The following is a 13,066-nucleotide window of genomic DNA, read 5'->3' as shown; positions in this document are numbered from 1 at the left end:
GCTTCGTCTAAACTCAGTTTCATCACCTTACCTATTTTTCAACTTTGCCTTTTCTCCTCAAGAATGTGAGTGCTCGGTGCTTTGTGTCCACCTAGACGGGTGGGATAGGGAGGGTGGGAGGGAGACACAAGAGGGAGGAGATACGGGGATATATGTATACGTATAGCTGATTCACTTTGTTATACAGCAGAAACTAACACACCATTGTAAAGCAATTATACTCCAATATAAATGTTAAAAAAAAAAACACCTAAAACTCCAACAGAAGGTGAAACTAATTAACCAGAAATGAATCAAATAGAGAACTTGAGAATGAGAAAGCAGTGGTAAAATTGTTCTAGTTAGCATAAGTTTTGTTTTAATAATAATAATCACCATCATCAAAAATAAAATCTTTGGAAACTGTGGTTGTAGAACAGAGGTTAAAATTGACATTTCTTCAGGTTATTTCCATCATTATCTCAGAGTTTCATCTTGTTTCACGGTCTTCCTTTTTTTCCTTATTTTCCTAACCATTGTCCTTTCCTTTGAAAGCCATGTGCCGAGATAATCTATCCAAGATCATATTTGCTTAGTTCCTTCAAAGACCCTTTCCTCTCTCTGGTATTAGTCATTCAATTTCCTGATTTTACCCTTAATTTTGATTCATGAACTTCACCTTCTCAGCAATCTTGGCTACATACTAACTGAATCGTGGCTGTCTTCTATGATACTCTTTTCTACTGAAATCTTGATTCTTTACATAGGGAGACATTTTCTAAGTGTTAACTTCTGATTTCCTTCATCTGTTTAAAGAATAACATTAGAACATTGAATAAACTACTTTGAATGGTTGCTTAATATATTCGTGATTTTATATATAAAAACATAAATGATAATTGCTGACAGCCTTATACAATTAATTTAAAATTACTTACACATTTTTTAAAAATCTGACGTTGGATTAAGGTTTTGCATGTGTTCCAAGTTTGGAAAGACTTGAACTTAACTCCATTAGATGATGTCTCCTTTTGTGAATCCAATTCCACTATTCTATATACATTCTGCAGGAATTTCCTCTCTTTTTTCTAGAGATCTTTTCATCCAGGTCTCCTCTTCACTGCTTAAAAAAAAAAAAAAACAACTGATAAAAAATGGCAGATATGCAGACTTGCTGCTGTTGACACTTTGCTCTGTATCTCATTCTAATTTCCTGCCACCAACTCCCAAACTGATCTATATCTCGGCAATTCCCTGTGACAGTCTGTTCACAGTACCATCTACTGTTTTAAAGATAAAGTCATTATTGTTACATCCTGAATAACAGCAACAAATGACCTTTACACACTTACTAAAACAATGACTTAATGATTACTGATACATTTTTCAATCAGGACTACAGCAAACAACCCTGATGCACATTATAAAAATAGTAAAATTAATTCAAAGGTTTGCAGATTTTTCCCTTTCCCCTTCTTCCCTTCCTATTCCAGAGATACTTCAGCTTTACTGCTAGACTGGCTGCTTTGTTAATGTCATCAGATAAGGCAAAGAGCAGACACAAGCACATTGTTGTTTAACATACCACCTGAATCAGGAATACAGTAGTCCAGAATATTTTGAAACATTTCAGGGCTTTTTCCAGCCAATCACCTCACCCAAACAATAATCCTTTCCTCCCATTTCTGAGTGCCTGGGAGCAGTTGCCTTTTCAGATTTGGAGGGGACTTGGGTAGCATAAGATAAATTAGATTCTTAGTTTCGTATATTTGGCTTCTTTTTCCCTCTTGTCAGTATTCCACTTAAGCTGTTTGATATTGTGTACCTTTCTTCCCTTCTCACCAAAGGGCTGACCTCAGGAGACAGAAAAGAGCAGGCTTTGTTGTAGCTAATTAGAGAGGGTAGATACCTGGGACACTGGCTGGCTACCAGCATCACAGTAACTCTTGAAGATCTTTGCATTTAACAAACATTTGCCAAACATTTTATTATGTGCAGGGCTCTGTACTAAGTTCACTGTTTTTTTGTTGTTGTAGGTTATTTTTGTTTGTTTTTCGTTTGTTTTTTCCTTCTTGAGAATATGTCTAACAGCTTGAGGTCTTTACATTAGTAAGTCATATAACTTTAATGAATCATAATCATAAATCCTAGAAAACTATGTACTAGGCCAGTTTAAGCCTGATATTTGATATTTAATATGGGAGCTAATTTATTTGTTTCCTTTCTTACAAGATTATGTGTATATATATAATATATAAATATATATTTATATATTATATATATTTACAGTACACACACACACCCTCTATATCTGCTTACAGTGCTCATTCTCAATGTGTTAACCTTCAGTCTTAATTTACAAAGCAAACTTATCTCAAATCATCAATAATAAAATGTGCTGGTGTTCGGTAATGTGTAAATTTAAGTTTTTTCTTTTTCTATATAAAAAGAAAATAAATTTCAATTATGCTTAAAAAAAAAAAAAAAAAGAATGTGAGTGCTGTAGTTTATACTTAGCAAAAAACTCACCAGGACTATTAATGCAGCCCTATCTTTCTGTGCCTTTGTTTTCTATGCACTTAGGACAATGGCCGAATAGATTTATCAGTAGTGAAGTCATTACTTGTGGAAATGTATTACTAAAACAAATTACCATAAAAAATTAAATTCATTTAAGGAACACTTGAATATTTCAATTAAGAATTGAGATATTTCTTGCAAAATCAGTGTAGTGTAGTAGAAAAAACAGATTTCAGAATTAGGAGACTTGGGTTCATGTTGTGATTCTGCCACTTAGTAGTTTGGATGATCAAATAACTTTTTGGAGCCTCCATTTCTTACTTGTAAAGGTGGGATTATATTACTACCTACTTCATAGGATTGTTGTAAGATTAAACGAAATAACATGTCAAAGGACCCAGCAGAAGTGTTGGCACTGAATAAAAACTCAATAAATGTTAGATCTGAGTACCCAAAAAAAAGAAAAAATTGTCGTAGAACCTAAGTTTGCATGGGTTAAAGCCTGAAAGCAAGAGCCAAAAGGTACTCTTCAAAAAGGTGAGAATGGGCTTCCCTGGTGGTGCAGTGGTTGAGAGTCCGCCTGCCGATGCAGGGGACACGGGTTCGTTCCCTGGTCTGGGAAGATCCCACATGCCGCGGAGCGGCTGGGCCCGTGAGCCATGGCCGCTGAGCCTGCGCATCCGGAGCCTGTGCTCCGCAACGGGAGAAGCCGCAATGGGAGAAGCCACAACAGTGAGAGGCCCGCGTACCGCAAAAATGAAAAAAAGTGAGAATATTCAAATTTACTTTTTTTTTTTTTCTATGTGCCTGGGAGGAAATTGCTTTGGCTTGTTTCCTGGCTCAGGTTTCTAGTGGGGGGTGGGTAAAGAGTATAGTCCTACTATGGTGCAGAAATACATAATCACACACAGCAACTTGGTGTGGAGTTGTGTTGTTGGGGTGACATTTATTAGGAAAGACAATAAGGAATGGTCTCTCGTTGCTCGATCACAATTACTGAACTCAAAATGTGTCTGCTCACAGACTGCTGCTTGCCTTTGACTCCTCAGGGGGTGGAGCAAATGATTTCCTTCCTGGATGGGGCAGTCTATGGTCAGTGTACAAGAGTTGCTGTAGCAACCCCGCAGCTGTGCTCTGCCTAGCAGAAACTCGGTAGGATATCATTGATTTTGTTCACTTAAGTAAAAAAAACAGGTTTGTTTGTTTTTTATTTAATCAGAAATTGAAAAAAATGAAATTGGAACTTTTTAGCCAAGACAGGTCTCAACTTTGATGAAACTGTGAAACTAGAAAGTTTGAGTGTCTGAAGCAGGAGGTATTGTGACTATTCTAAACTTGGAACTAGGAGCTGGAATCTTGAATTAACTGTACTTGTGTGGGTCATTGGCAACATGGCCTTATTTATCAGGTTGAAGCTAAAGGTAGGAGGGTTGGAGGGAAATGCTCAGTTTTTAGCAGTATGAGATTAAAGAAGGAGATACTTAATACAGTGGGCTAACTGGCTAGGATGGTGTGCTTGAAAATTATTTCTGAGTTTTTTGTACAGCCTTCTTACTTTAAAAATAAAATTTTAACTATAATGTAGTATTCTTAACCCATGATAAAACATCAAAAGTTAGGGCTTCCCTGGTGGCGCAGTGGTTGAGAGTCCATCTGCCGATGCAGGGGACACGGGTTCGTGCCCCGGTCCGGGAGGATGCCACATGTCGCGGAGCGGCTGGGCCCATGAGCCGTGGCCACTGGGCCTGCGCGTCCAGAGCCTGTGCTCCGCAACGGGAGAGGCCACGACAGTGAGAGGCCCGCGTACCAAAAAAAAACCAAAAAAACAAAAAAAACATCAAAAGTTAAATTAAAATTTGACTTGTGAGACTTCATACTCGGGGGAAAGGGTGGGTTGGTTATGCGCAGTGGAAGGAGTGCTCACTGTGGCCAAAAATGCACCAGCTGCCATTGTTGGTGTAGAGTAAATAGTGAAACTCCTAATGGGGTTTCCTGGAACTCTATTCAGCTGTAACTAAAGCTGTACCTACGGACAACATTTAATTGTATGTGAAGTTTAGATAAGTATAAGCTGACTCCCAGATGTACAACAAGACAAACCTATCTAAGGCATAAGAGCATCTGTGGGATTTAAAAAATTCTTTATGGGTGCAATGGCACCTTTTAATTAAAGTAAAATGAGGATAAATAAAAATAATTGACTTGTCACTGATGTGAAAATAAATTCACTTCTCAGTAATTAAATAGACCTTGCCAATGCCTCAGCTTTTTTCTTCATAACCTATGTATTTATTTTCATGTAACTTTCCTCCTTTAATTCCTTTTTTTTTTTGTATTTTGTTACGTAAGGAAAATTAGACATAACAAAATTGTAAAGTTAAAGTTTTAAAATATTGTCTAGGTCAGAGTTTGTTTTGAGTATAGCTGTAAATGGTTTACTTAAAGAATCAGGTGGATTTTTTTCCTGGTGGGTTTTTTGGGAGTGTTCTCCTTATGGGTACAGTGTCATTGCATTCTCATTTGGTGCAAGAGCCTACTAGATGCCATAGGCAATCATTAGAACCCCCACTGAAGAAATATATTTTTATTATATATGCACGGTCCATTGTATCTTATGTGTTTAACAGTTTTAACAGAAAATATTAGAGAAGCAAATTGATCTCTTGTTACTTTATGCTCTGAGGTGTTTTTTTTTGACAATATAAGACTTGTAAATGACCAGTTCAACAGTCTGTAATGTTGGGAGACTGGATCCAGGTTGGAGGTGGAATGTTGGGCATTATGAATTTTCTGTCAAAGGAAGATAAAAAGTTCTGTGAATGGTATAATCAGCTTTCTAGAATAATCTTTTAAAATAAAGATGAAGTTATCCACCATACTTTCTGCACAGATTTTGCTTGTCTAACTTCCCCTCATTCTTCAGGTCTCAGCTAACTGCTGCCCCTAAGAAGCTCTCTTTAAGCCTCCTCTTCACACCCCTACCTGCTCCAAATTCTGGCTTAGCTGCCTTTTCTGGGTATTTTTCCTATCTTTGCACTTTGCACATTTTCTTGTTATCATTTGTTTGTTTGTCTTCCCATAGACTGAAAGCTCCCTGAGGGCAAGATTCTTTCTTGCTCACCGCTGTAGCCCAGCACCTAGCATAATACCTGCCCCGTGTAAGTAGCCTCTCAATAAATATTTAATAATTACATTTCATGAAAATACATTAACGTTATTATGTGGTCTTATCTGGAGTGAGCATATTGGGTCAGGTACTGCCGTTTCAGGCACCAGTTCAGCTATTCTGCTGTTTCATCTTTTAAGGATATGTGACCATATTTTACATAACCACTAGTTAAGAATACTTCAGTATTTTATTATTTGTTTCTTTGCAGGCACAGACAACAGGCACTCAGAATGATGCTTTCTTTGATATTATGATGCTAAGAGGAAGAGGTTTGAGAACCAAGGTAGTTCTTTACTTGTATATTGGTGTGTTTGACTTGTTCATTCAGCAAGTATTTATTGATCTCTAATAATCAAGGATTTGTTGATCTCAAGATACTGTGCTAGTTGCTACGGGAGATTCAAAGACACATTATACATGGATTCTGTCTTCAAGTTGCTTATAGTCTGATAGGGGAGATAAGACTTATGCATAAACATACAAGGAAAAAAACAATAGGTGACACAGAGGTATAATGACCAGCACAGAATAGATGCTCTAAAAATGTTTGCCTACCAAACCTTTGTTTTCAACCATTGATAGATAAAGTTGGCCTGTTTGTATTTCTTCATTTGCTATCTTTATATATATGGCAGAATTGGTCTCGGATTCTTAATTTTCTATAGGCTTGTTGATTGAAGATACCAGTTCACCTAGTAATCTCAAACAAGTACTGCCACATAACAAGCATCAAATTCAAAGACATGAGTAGAAAGAATGGGTATGAAACATGGAAGTAAATGGGAAGGGAGTGGAGAGTGAGGGGGGCAAAAGTCAAGCAATAATGATTTAGACTGCAACAGAAAAATAATATAGAGACAAATTATATTCCAGAGGCCAATTATTGACTTGCACAGAATTATGCAGATGATTGCCAGTCACTTTCCTTATGAATTTAAGCCATTCAGTTTCCTCATACTTCATCTTCCTTATCACTTAGACCAGGTCAATAGCTTTCAAACTGTAGCTCATATCTTATTAATGGATTGTGAAATCAGTTTAGTGGGTCACTACCAACATTTTGAAAATAATATACAATAGCAATGAAACTATCAGAGTGCATCACACAGAGAAGGTAGCGGTGTTTTATGAAACTTTGTGAGTACTGAATTATAATTTAAAATGTATTCCTAAATGTTATTTGGAAAAGAAAAAGCCAGCTCTTAATAAATGTTCAAAGAGAATGAATTTGAAAGATGTTGTAGAGGAAAGTGAGATAGCCAGTTTAAAATAGGAATACTCCTGAGGACTTCCCTGGTGGTCCAGTGGGTAAGACTGTGTGCTCCCAATGCAGGGGGCCCAGTTCAATCCCTGGTCCGGGAACTAGATCCCACATGCATACCACAACTAAGAGCCCACATGCTGCAACTAAACATGCCACAAGGAAGATCCCGCATGTGGCAACTAAGACCCGGCGCAGCCTAAATAAACAAACAAATATATAAATATAAAATAAATAAAATAAAACAGGAATACTCCCAAATCCCCTGCTATGGCTTGTGGCAGACTACTGTTTACCCCAGAAATACCATTTCAAATTTGTTTTGTATGTTCTACAGATAGAAGTCCCATTTTAAATGTAACGGTATTTACATTTGCTGGTCTATAGAATACTGTTTTCAAAACACTAGCCAACCTACATTAGAGGAGTGTTGTTTTTCTAATGTGGATACAAATAAATATATTCAACATGAATTCCTTAACAAATGGCCCTGTTATTCCTCACCCATTGTTTCTATCTAGACAGTGCCTCTGTGTGGAATCTAACCAAGCTTGGGTCTTATGGATAGGAAAGAAATTTTTTTCTGTATGGTGCTTGAGACAATTTTAAAATGCATAAAAAAATGAGATTTGTGGGAGAAAAACTGTGTGCATGTCTTGAATCTGAAATGAGCAAAAATTTATCCCTTGACAAACCCTATTTGTCTGAGTATCAACAGTCAACAACACTATTAACACAATTTAAAACCTGATGTACCACCCACATGACACTCTTTAAAAACATGTCATTTTACTGAGCTGATAAAATATTTTTAAATGAGTGAATGGGAGTATATAAATATACTTGGGAGTATATAAATATCTTACCGGAAAAATGCCTTCATTAAATGAAATAACTACCAACTGAGAGGCTGTATTTCTGTGACTTTTGATATCCTTTTCAACATATTTCTTCATGGCCGTATCAGCTCTGGGCTATGGTCAGAACATAGGAAGAAGTGCCATAAGGAAGTGAACATTAGAATGATGTTCATTATAATAGGATTCTAGTCACTTGTGAAAGTTTATTCACCACTACAAATTATTAAAGGTACTTAAATCATTAAATAGATTTTAGTCTTTATGAAAAGAGGATTGTAATGTGAGCCAGACCTTCTAGTTGTAGTTAAAATAATATACTTTTGACCTAATTTTGTTTAATCTGATTAAGTTTAATCTGATTAAGTAAATTTTAAGGATAAGTTCTGAAAAACCTTGGAAGATATTCTTTGGTTAGTTTTCCTTAAAGTTAAGGGTACATTGACTTGTAGGGTATTTCTCTGAAAAATCTATTACTGAACTAGTACAGAATGTGAATCATTTCTTGCCTGAAATATAAGATTGCTGTTTACAGGGCACTTGTCCAGAATCTTCTTTCTGAATTGGAAAGTATTTCACTTTTCATCACTGTAGGTTCTTTTAACTTCACAAATGTGTTATTCAAAACATAAACCCTATTGGTACACAGGAAACACATTTAAAATTAAATTTTAAAATACTCTTGAGAATTCCATGGAACATTTTTGGTGTTATAATTTATAATTTCTAGCAAAAGAAAAAGTACCTTTAATACTTTAAAAATATATTTTCAGATATAGCTAAACCCCAAATATGTAATACATGTGAAAGAATAGCCCTATTAATATCTTAAATATTGAATGTTGGAGCACAAGATAAAAAAATTACCTTCATTTTCCCCAAAATAAGCTAAGCCACAAATTTAAAGCTGGGAAATTCAGTACCAGAATTAAAAGAAATTATTTCTAGGTTAAGAAGTTCTATGTTTTACTTTAATCTCAAAAGGAACTGGTCTTTTAGAAACTTATTCTATGATTTTATGATTTTCTTTGGTTTGATAAACTTGGAAGAATTTATATCAATATTACATACAATGCTTCTGTCTTGTGTTGTGATTTAAATATTGGGCACCTAAGCTAAATTTTCAGAGAGGGTCCTTTTCGCTTTGTTCTTTTACAGAATAGCTCTCAAGTAGAGTGAGGGCTGTGCCTTTGATATTTAGGTAGAGTGTTTTCCTGTGATTTCTAATTCCCAGAGCCACTTCTGAGCATTTCTACAGATATTCTGCAGAAAGTGAAGTTTGATTCTCTTAATCAGTCTACGGAAGTACTATTGATACAAACTACCACTGGCTGAAATAAAACATAAACCACTCAGAGACTAAAGCATTCAGAAAAGAAAAGGAGTTTATATGCAAACAAGATTTGTAAGGGAGTCCAAGCTATAGAAGGATAGCTTTCACAAATTAAAGATATGACAAGTATTTAAAAGAAAAAAATAACTTACAAAAATACCAAGGTCATCAAGTTTACAGTTACTCTCTTCAAGGTGGAAAACAGCAGTTTTCTCACATAATTGTCATATCCAAAAAAGTCATCACATATCTTCAGACATCAGCATTACCAAAATCAGGGATACTGTTGTTTTTATCAGAGAATAACTTACAGGAAAGACTCAAGGTTTCATTTACTGGGGAAACAAGAGCCAGGCCGATTGACTGTTTTTGATGATATTAGTTTATCTCAGGGTTGCAAAGTGTGTTTTCAGGGGTCCCCAAGGTCACCGTTGGGTTCAGTGACTCACTAAAGAATACATAGAACTCAGAAAAGCTATTATACTCACGGTTATGGCTTATTACAGCAAAAAGACACAAGTTTAAATCAGCAACTCAAAAATGGATATAAGGCAAAGTCCAGGAAGCACCAGGCATGAGCTACTACTTGTCCTCTTCCAGTGAAGTCATTCAGACAGCACTTAATTCTAGCAACGATGTGTGATATGCTTGGAATATGGCCAACCAAGGAAGCTCCTCTGAGCTTTGGTGTCCAGGTTTTATAATTGTGCGCTGGTCACATAGCATGGCTGACTGCACATGTGACTGACCTTCAGTCTCCATCCCCTCTAGAGGTTAAGCTGATACTAAATGGCTGAAAGCCCCCACCATAAATCACATTGTTAGCATAGATTATCTGGCAGGGCATAAGACTCCCAGGTAAACTAAAAACGTTTTTATCAGGCAGAATATTCCAAGGGCTTAGAGGTTATCTCCAAGGAATTGAGCAAGTGTGAAATCTTTCTTCGGAATGTGAAAGGTTTACACAGCCTAGACAGACTATGTTAATCCTTTACTACACAGTGTTGTTTTATTTCGTTTTCTAATTTTGGAATGTGGTGTGCATTGCTTACTCTGGTTAAGGTGTCAATTTTGCCTTCAAATTTCCTCCTAAGGCATGGCTTTGACGACATAAATTTGTTTAGTGTTTTTCTGATTCAATGTCATTACTTTGATATTTGTTTTTATTATGTAAATTGATGAAAGGTCACACTTACATATACAAAAACCTTGTAATTTGGTTAATAAAACTAGAGTCACATGATACTAAAATTTAGGAGTTAACTTTGTCTGAAGGCTTTGTAAAGTTCATATGGTTGTCATTACTTTTATATGTAAAATATTGCTCTTATCAGCTCATATACCAAGACCAGGAACCAAGAACCATCCAGTTCACCTCAAGCAAGTTGCTTGGACCTTGTTTAATAATGAGATTTGAGACATGGCCATGGTTACAAAAGCAATTTTTAAGTAACTGCCTTGCAGAAAGGAGAATATTTTTATGGAACCTATGTAAAATAGCATCATGGCCATGAAAAGTAAGGAACTAAGTAAAGGTATTTTGTGTAATTTTAACCAATTTTACTATTTTGGAGTAGTTTTTTATGTCATTTTTTCCAGAATCATAATTTTTATGTTTCTCTAATAATGTATTACTTTTAAGCTATATTGAGAATTTTCATAGAATTTTTTTTTCTGAATTCCAAAGGCTCTGTTGGAACATGATGCCATTTAAAGAGTGTTTCATTCCAGTTTATACAAGTGTGGCCAATAGAGAGTTTGAAATAAAGAAGAAAGGAATTTTTCTTATATGTCCATTAGATATAGAACATTAGTCATAATTAACTAATTTACTCCTGGGTAAATAATTCTTGTTTTTCTGATTGTGGGTGAAGCAATCTATTTCACAGAGTCATCTGCTTCTGGATTTAAAGAATCCTAGAAATCCTGACTCTATCTTTGGTAGTCTGACAGTTATTTGTTTGTCATGCTGACATCAGCTTATACTGAAAAGTCTGCTTCCATGAGTCTACTCCCTGTAGAGTCAACAGTTATGAGTATGATAAAAGTCTTTACTGAGGCTTTCACTGTTTTCATGTTTCTGCCAGAAGACTCAATTTCTGGTCTGTGTAGCTCATAATAGGGACTTAAGACTGGGCAAATGTAAGGAAAAAGCAGAAACTATCTATGGATGACAAGACTCAGTGGCTCATGTTAATTTGTAATAGCTAACAATGATAGAATACTGAAGAGTGAAATCCCTTTTTTCTGAAATAACACATAATCACTTTATGAGGATTTAGTTAATAATTACCTTGAGAGAAAAACTATATTATGGACAGAGTAGGCATTAAGTAGTCTCCATGTTCTTTTAATTTGTCCCATAAAACATCTTGGGATTGTCAACTGGAAACAAAATATTTCTTTTAAAAAATTAATTTTTAAAAATAGGTTTTGTGCCAATTTTTGTAGATGGACATGACTGTATTTCTGTCCAACCTGAAAGTTGCACAATTACTAAAGTATCTTTATTTTATATTAATGCATTTTACTTAAAGGCAATTAAGTTAAACTCCTCTTACTGATTTGCAAGTTCTTTTCATATTGAGGACTTGATAAGCAGGATGACTTTTACAGTAGTTTTGAGCTAATAAATAATCTGGAGTATATCGAACATATCATTTTTAACACTCCTTTTATAGGATAAATGAGCAAACCTTTGTGGCTGTCTGGCAGCTGTTTAGGAAACCCCAAAGACAACTTTGGTATAAAAGACATAGTAAAGAGTTGTTTATTCTGAATTTGGGGGCTGAATTTGGGAAATGCAATATCAAAAAATGTAATCAGAGGAGAAAAGATATGAGTAAGTGATTAAAGAATAAAGTTTACAGGCAATATTTAAAATAAACTAAGCATCAAGTAATGATACTTATTACGGAACCTTTTCAAAGATGAGGAACTTTTGTTTAAACAAACAGTTCAAAGGTATGGCAAAAGCACAAAATGTTAGGCTCTCAAGAGTATTTTGGTAATGCAAGAAACCTCTGCTATTTGGGCACTAAATACTTTTTAACTGCTTTTTGTTCCAAGTAAACATATACTCAAAGATTAATTTATCAATTTAACAGAAAAGAAAATCCAAATTCTAGTTCTACTCTTTTGGATGCCCTCCATATTTTATAGAGTAGGATTCACAAGTCTTTCCTTCATCTTATAAATAAATTCATTTACATCTAGCTAACATTCTGGCACAACCAGACAATTTTACTTTAAGACAAAGTCAATTTCCTTTTCCCATGATATTCATCATGGGAAATAAAAATTCATCATTTTGCATATACACCTCTTTACAGACACATAAATATTCCTCTACATTTCTTAAAAAGGAATATACCAACATATCTCAGTTTCTCATATATATCTTTTCAACCTATTAATTGTCACTTACAGTGTATAAAAGCAAAACCAGGTGTATGTTAAAACTATGTTTGTTGACCCAGTATTTGTTTCATTCTCCACAAATGCCTTGCTTAGATATTGTAATTTGTATCCAAGGATTATTAATTAAATGATTAACTCAATTTAATATTAATTTAGGAATTAGAGGGAATTCCTTGGCAGTCCAGTGGTTAGGACTCAGCCATTTCTCTGCCACGTGTTAGGGTTTGAACCCTGGTTGGGGAACTAAGATCCCACAAGCCGAGAGGTGCAGCCAAAAAAAAAAAAAATTTAGAAATTAGAAAAATTTCTATAAAGTTTAATTAATTCGTTTTTTTTGGGTTTGTGGAAACAAACCCAAGCCTTTCATGAGTTATACTAGTATGCTAACATTTTAATTCACATTGTGATAAGATCAGGAAAGAGACATATACTTGTTTTAAGACAGCATTATTAAGCTAGTCGAATTTGTTCAAGGATTCACTTTGATTAGAAATACAAACTTTTTTTTTTTTTTTTTTTTTTTTTTT

At 35.1% G+C, this 13,066-nt stretch overlaps 1 protein-coding gene and 1 long non-coding RNA gene across 13 annotated transcripts in view; one reads left to right on the top strand and one right to left on the bottom strand.

Annotated features, from left to right (window-relative positions):
- LOC114486976 (uncharacterized) overlaps positions 1–9,804 on the bottom strand; it is a 63,594-nt gene extending 53,790 nt beyond the window's left edge. For 8 of the 10 annotated variants that reach the window (XR_003681500.2, XR_003681499.2, XR_008618384.1 and 5 more), the window contains exons 1-4: positions 9,608–9,804; positions 7,796–7,903; positions 918–1,102; positions 32–91 (exon numbers count right to left, since the gene is read on the bottom strand). This is a non-coding gene — a long non-coding RNA (uncharacterized lncRNA). The remainder of the gene's footprint in view (positions 1–31; positions 92–917; positions 1,103–7,795; positions 7,904–9,607) is intronic. The other 2 variants (XR_003681498.2, XR_008618385.1) reach the window with 1 other exon arrangement.
- Positions 1,109–13,066, top strand: part of LOC102982727 (putative uncharacterized protein C6orf183) — a 42,411-nt gene continuing 30,453 nt past the window's right edge. For 2 of the 3 annotated variants that reach the window (XR_003681504.2, XR_008618382.1), the window contains exons 1-3: positions 1,109–3,651; positions 5,582–5,657; positions 5,877–5,951. The gene's annotated coding sequence lies outside the window, so the exon portion shown is untranslated. The remainder of the gene's footprint in view (positions 3,652–5,581; positions 5,658–5,876; positions 5,952–13,066) is intronic. The other variant, XM_055087575.1, reaches the window with a different exon arrangement.

The sequence above is a fragment of the Physeter macrocephalus genome, chromosome 10 (genome assembly GCF_002837175.3).
Source record: "Physeter macrocephalus isolate SW-GA chromosome 10, ASM283717v5, whole genome shotgun sequence".
NCBI lineage: Eukaryota > Metazoa > Chordata > Mammalia > Artiodactyla > Physeteridae > Physeter > Physeter macrocephalus.
This window is presented reverse-complemented; position numbering and strand designations above follow the sequence as displayed.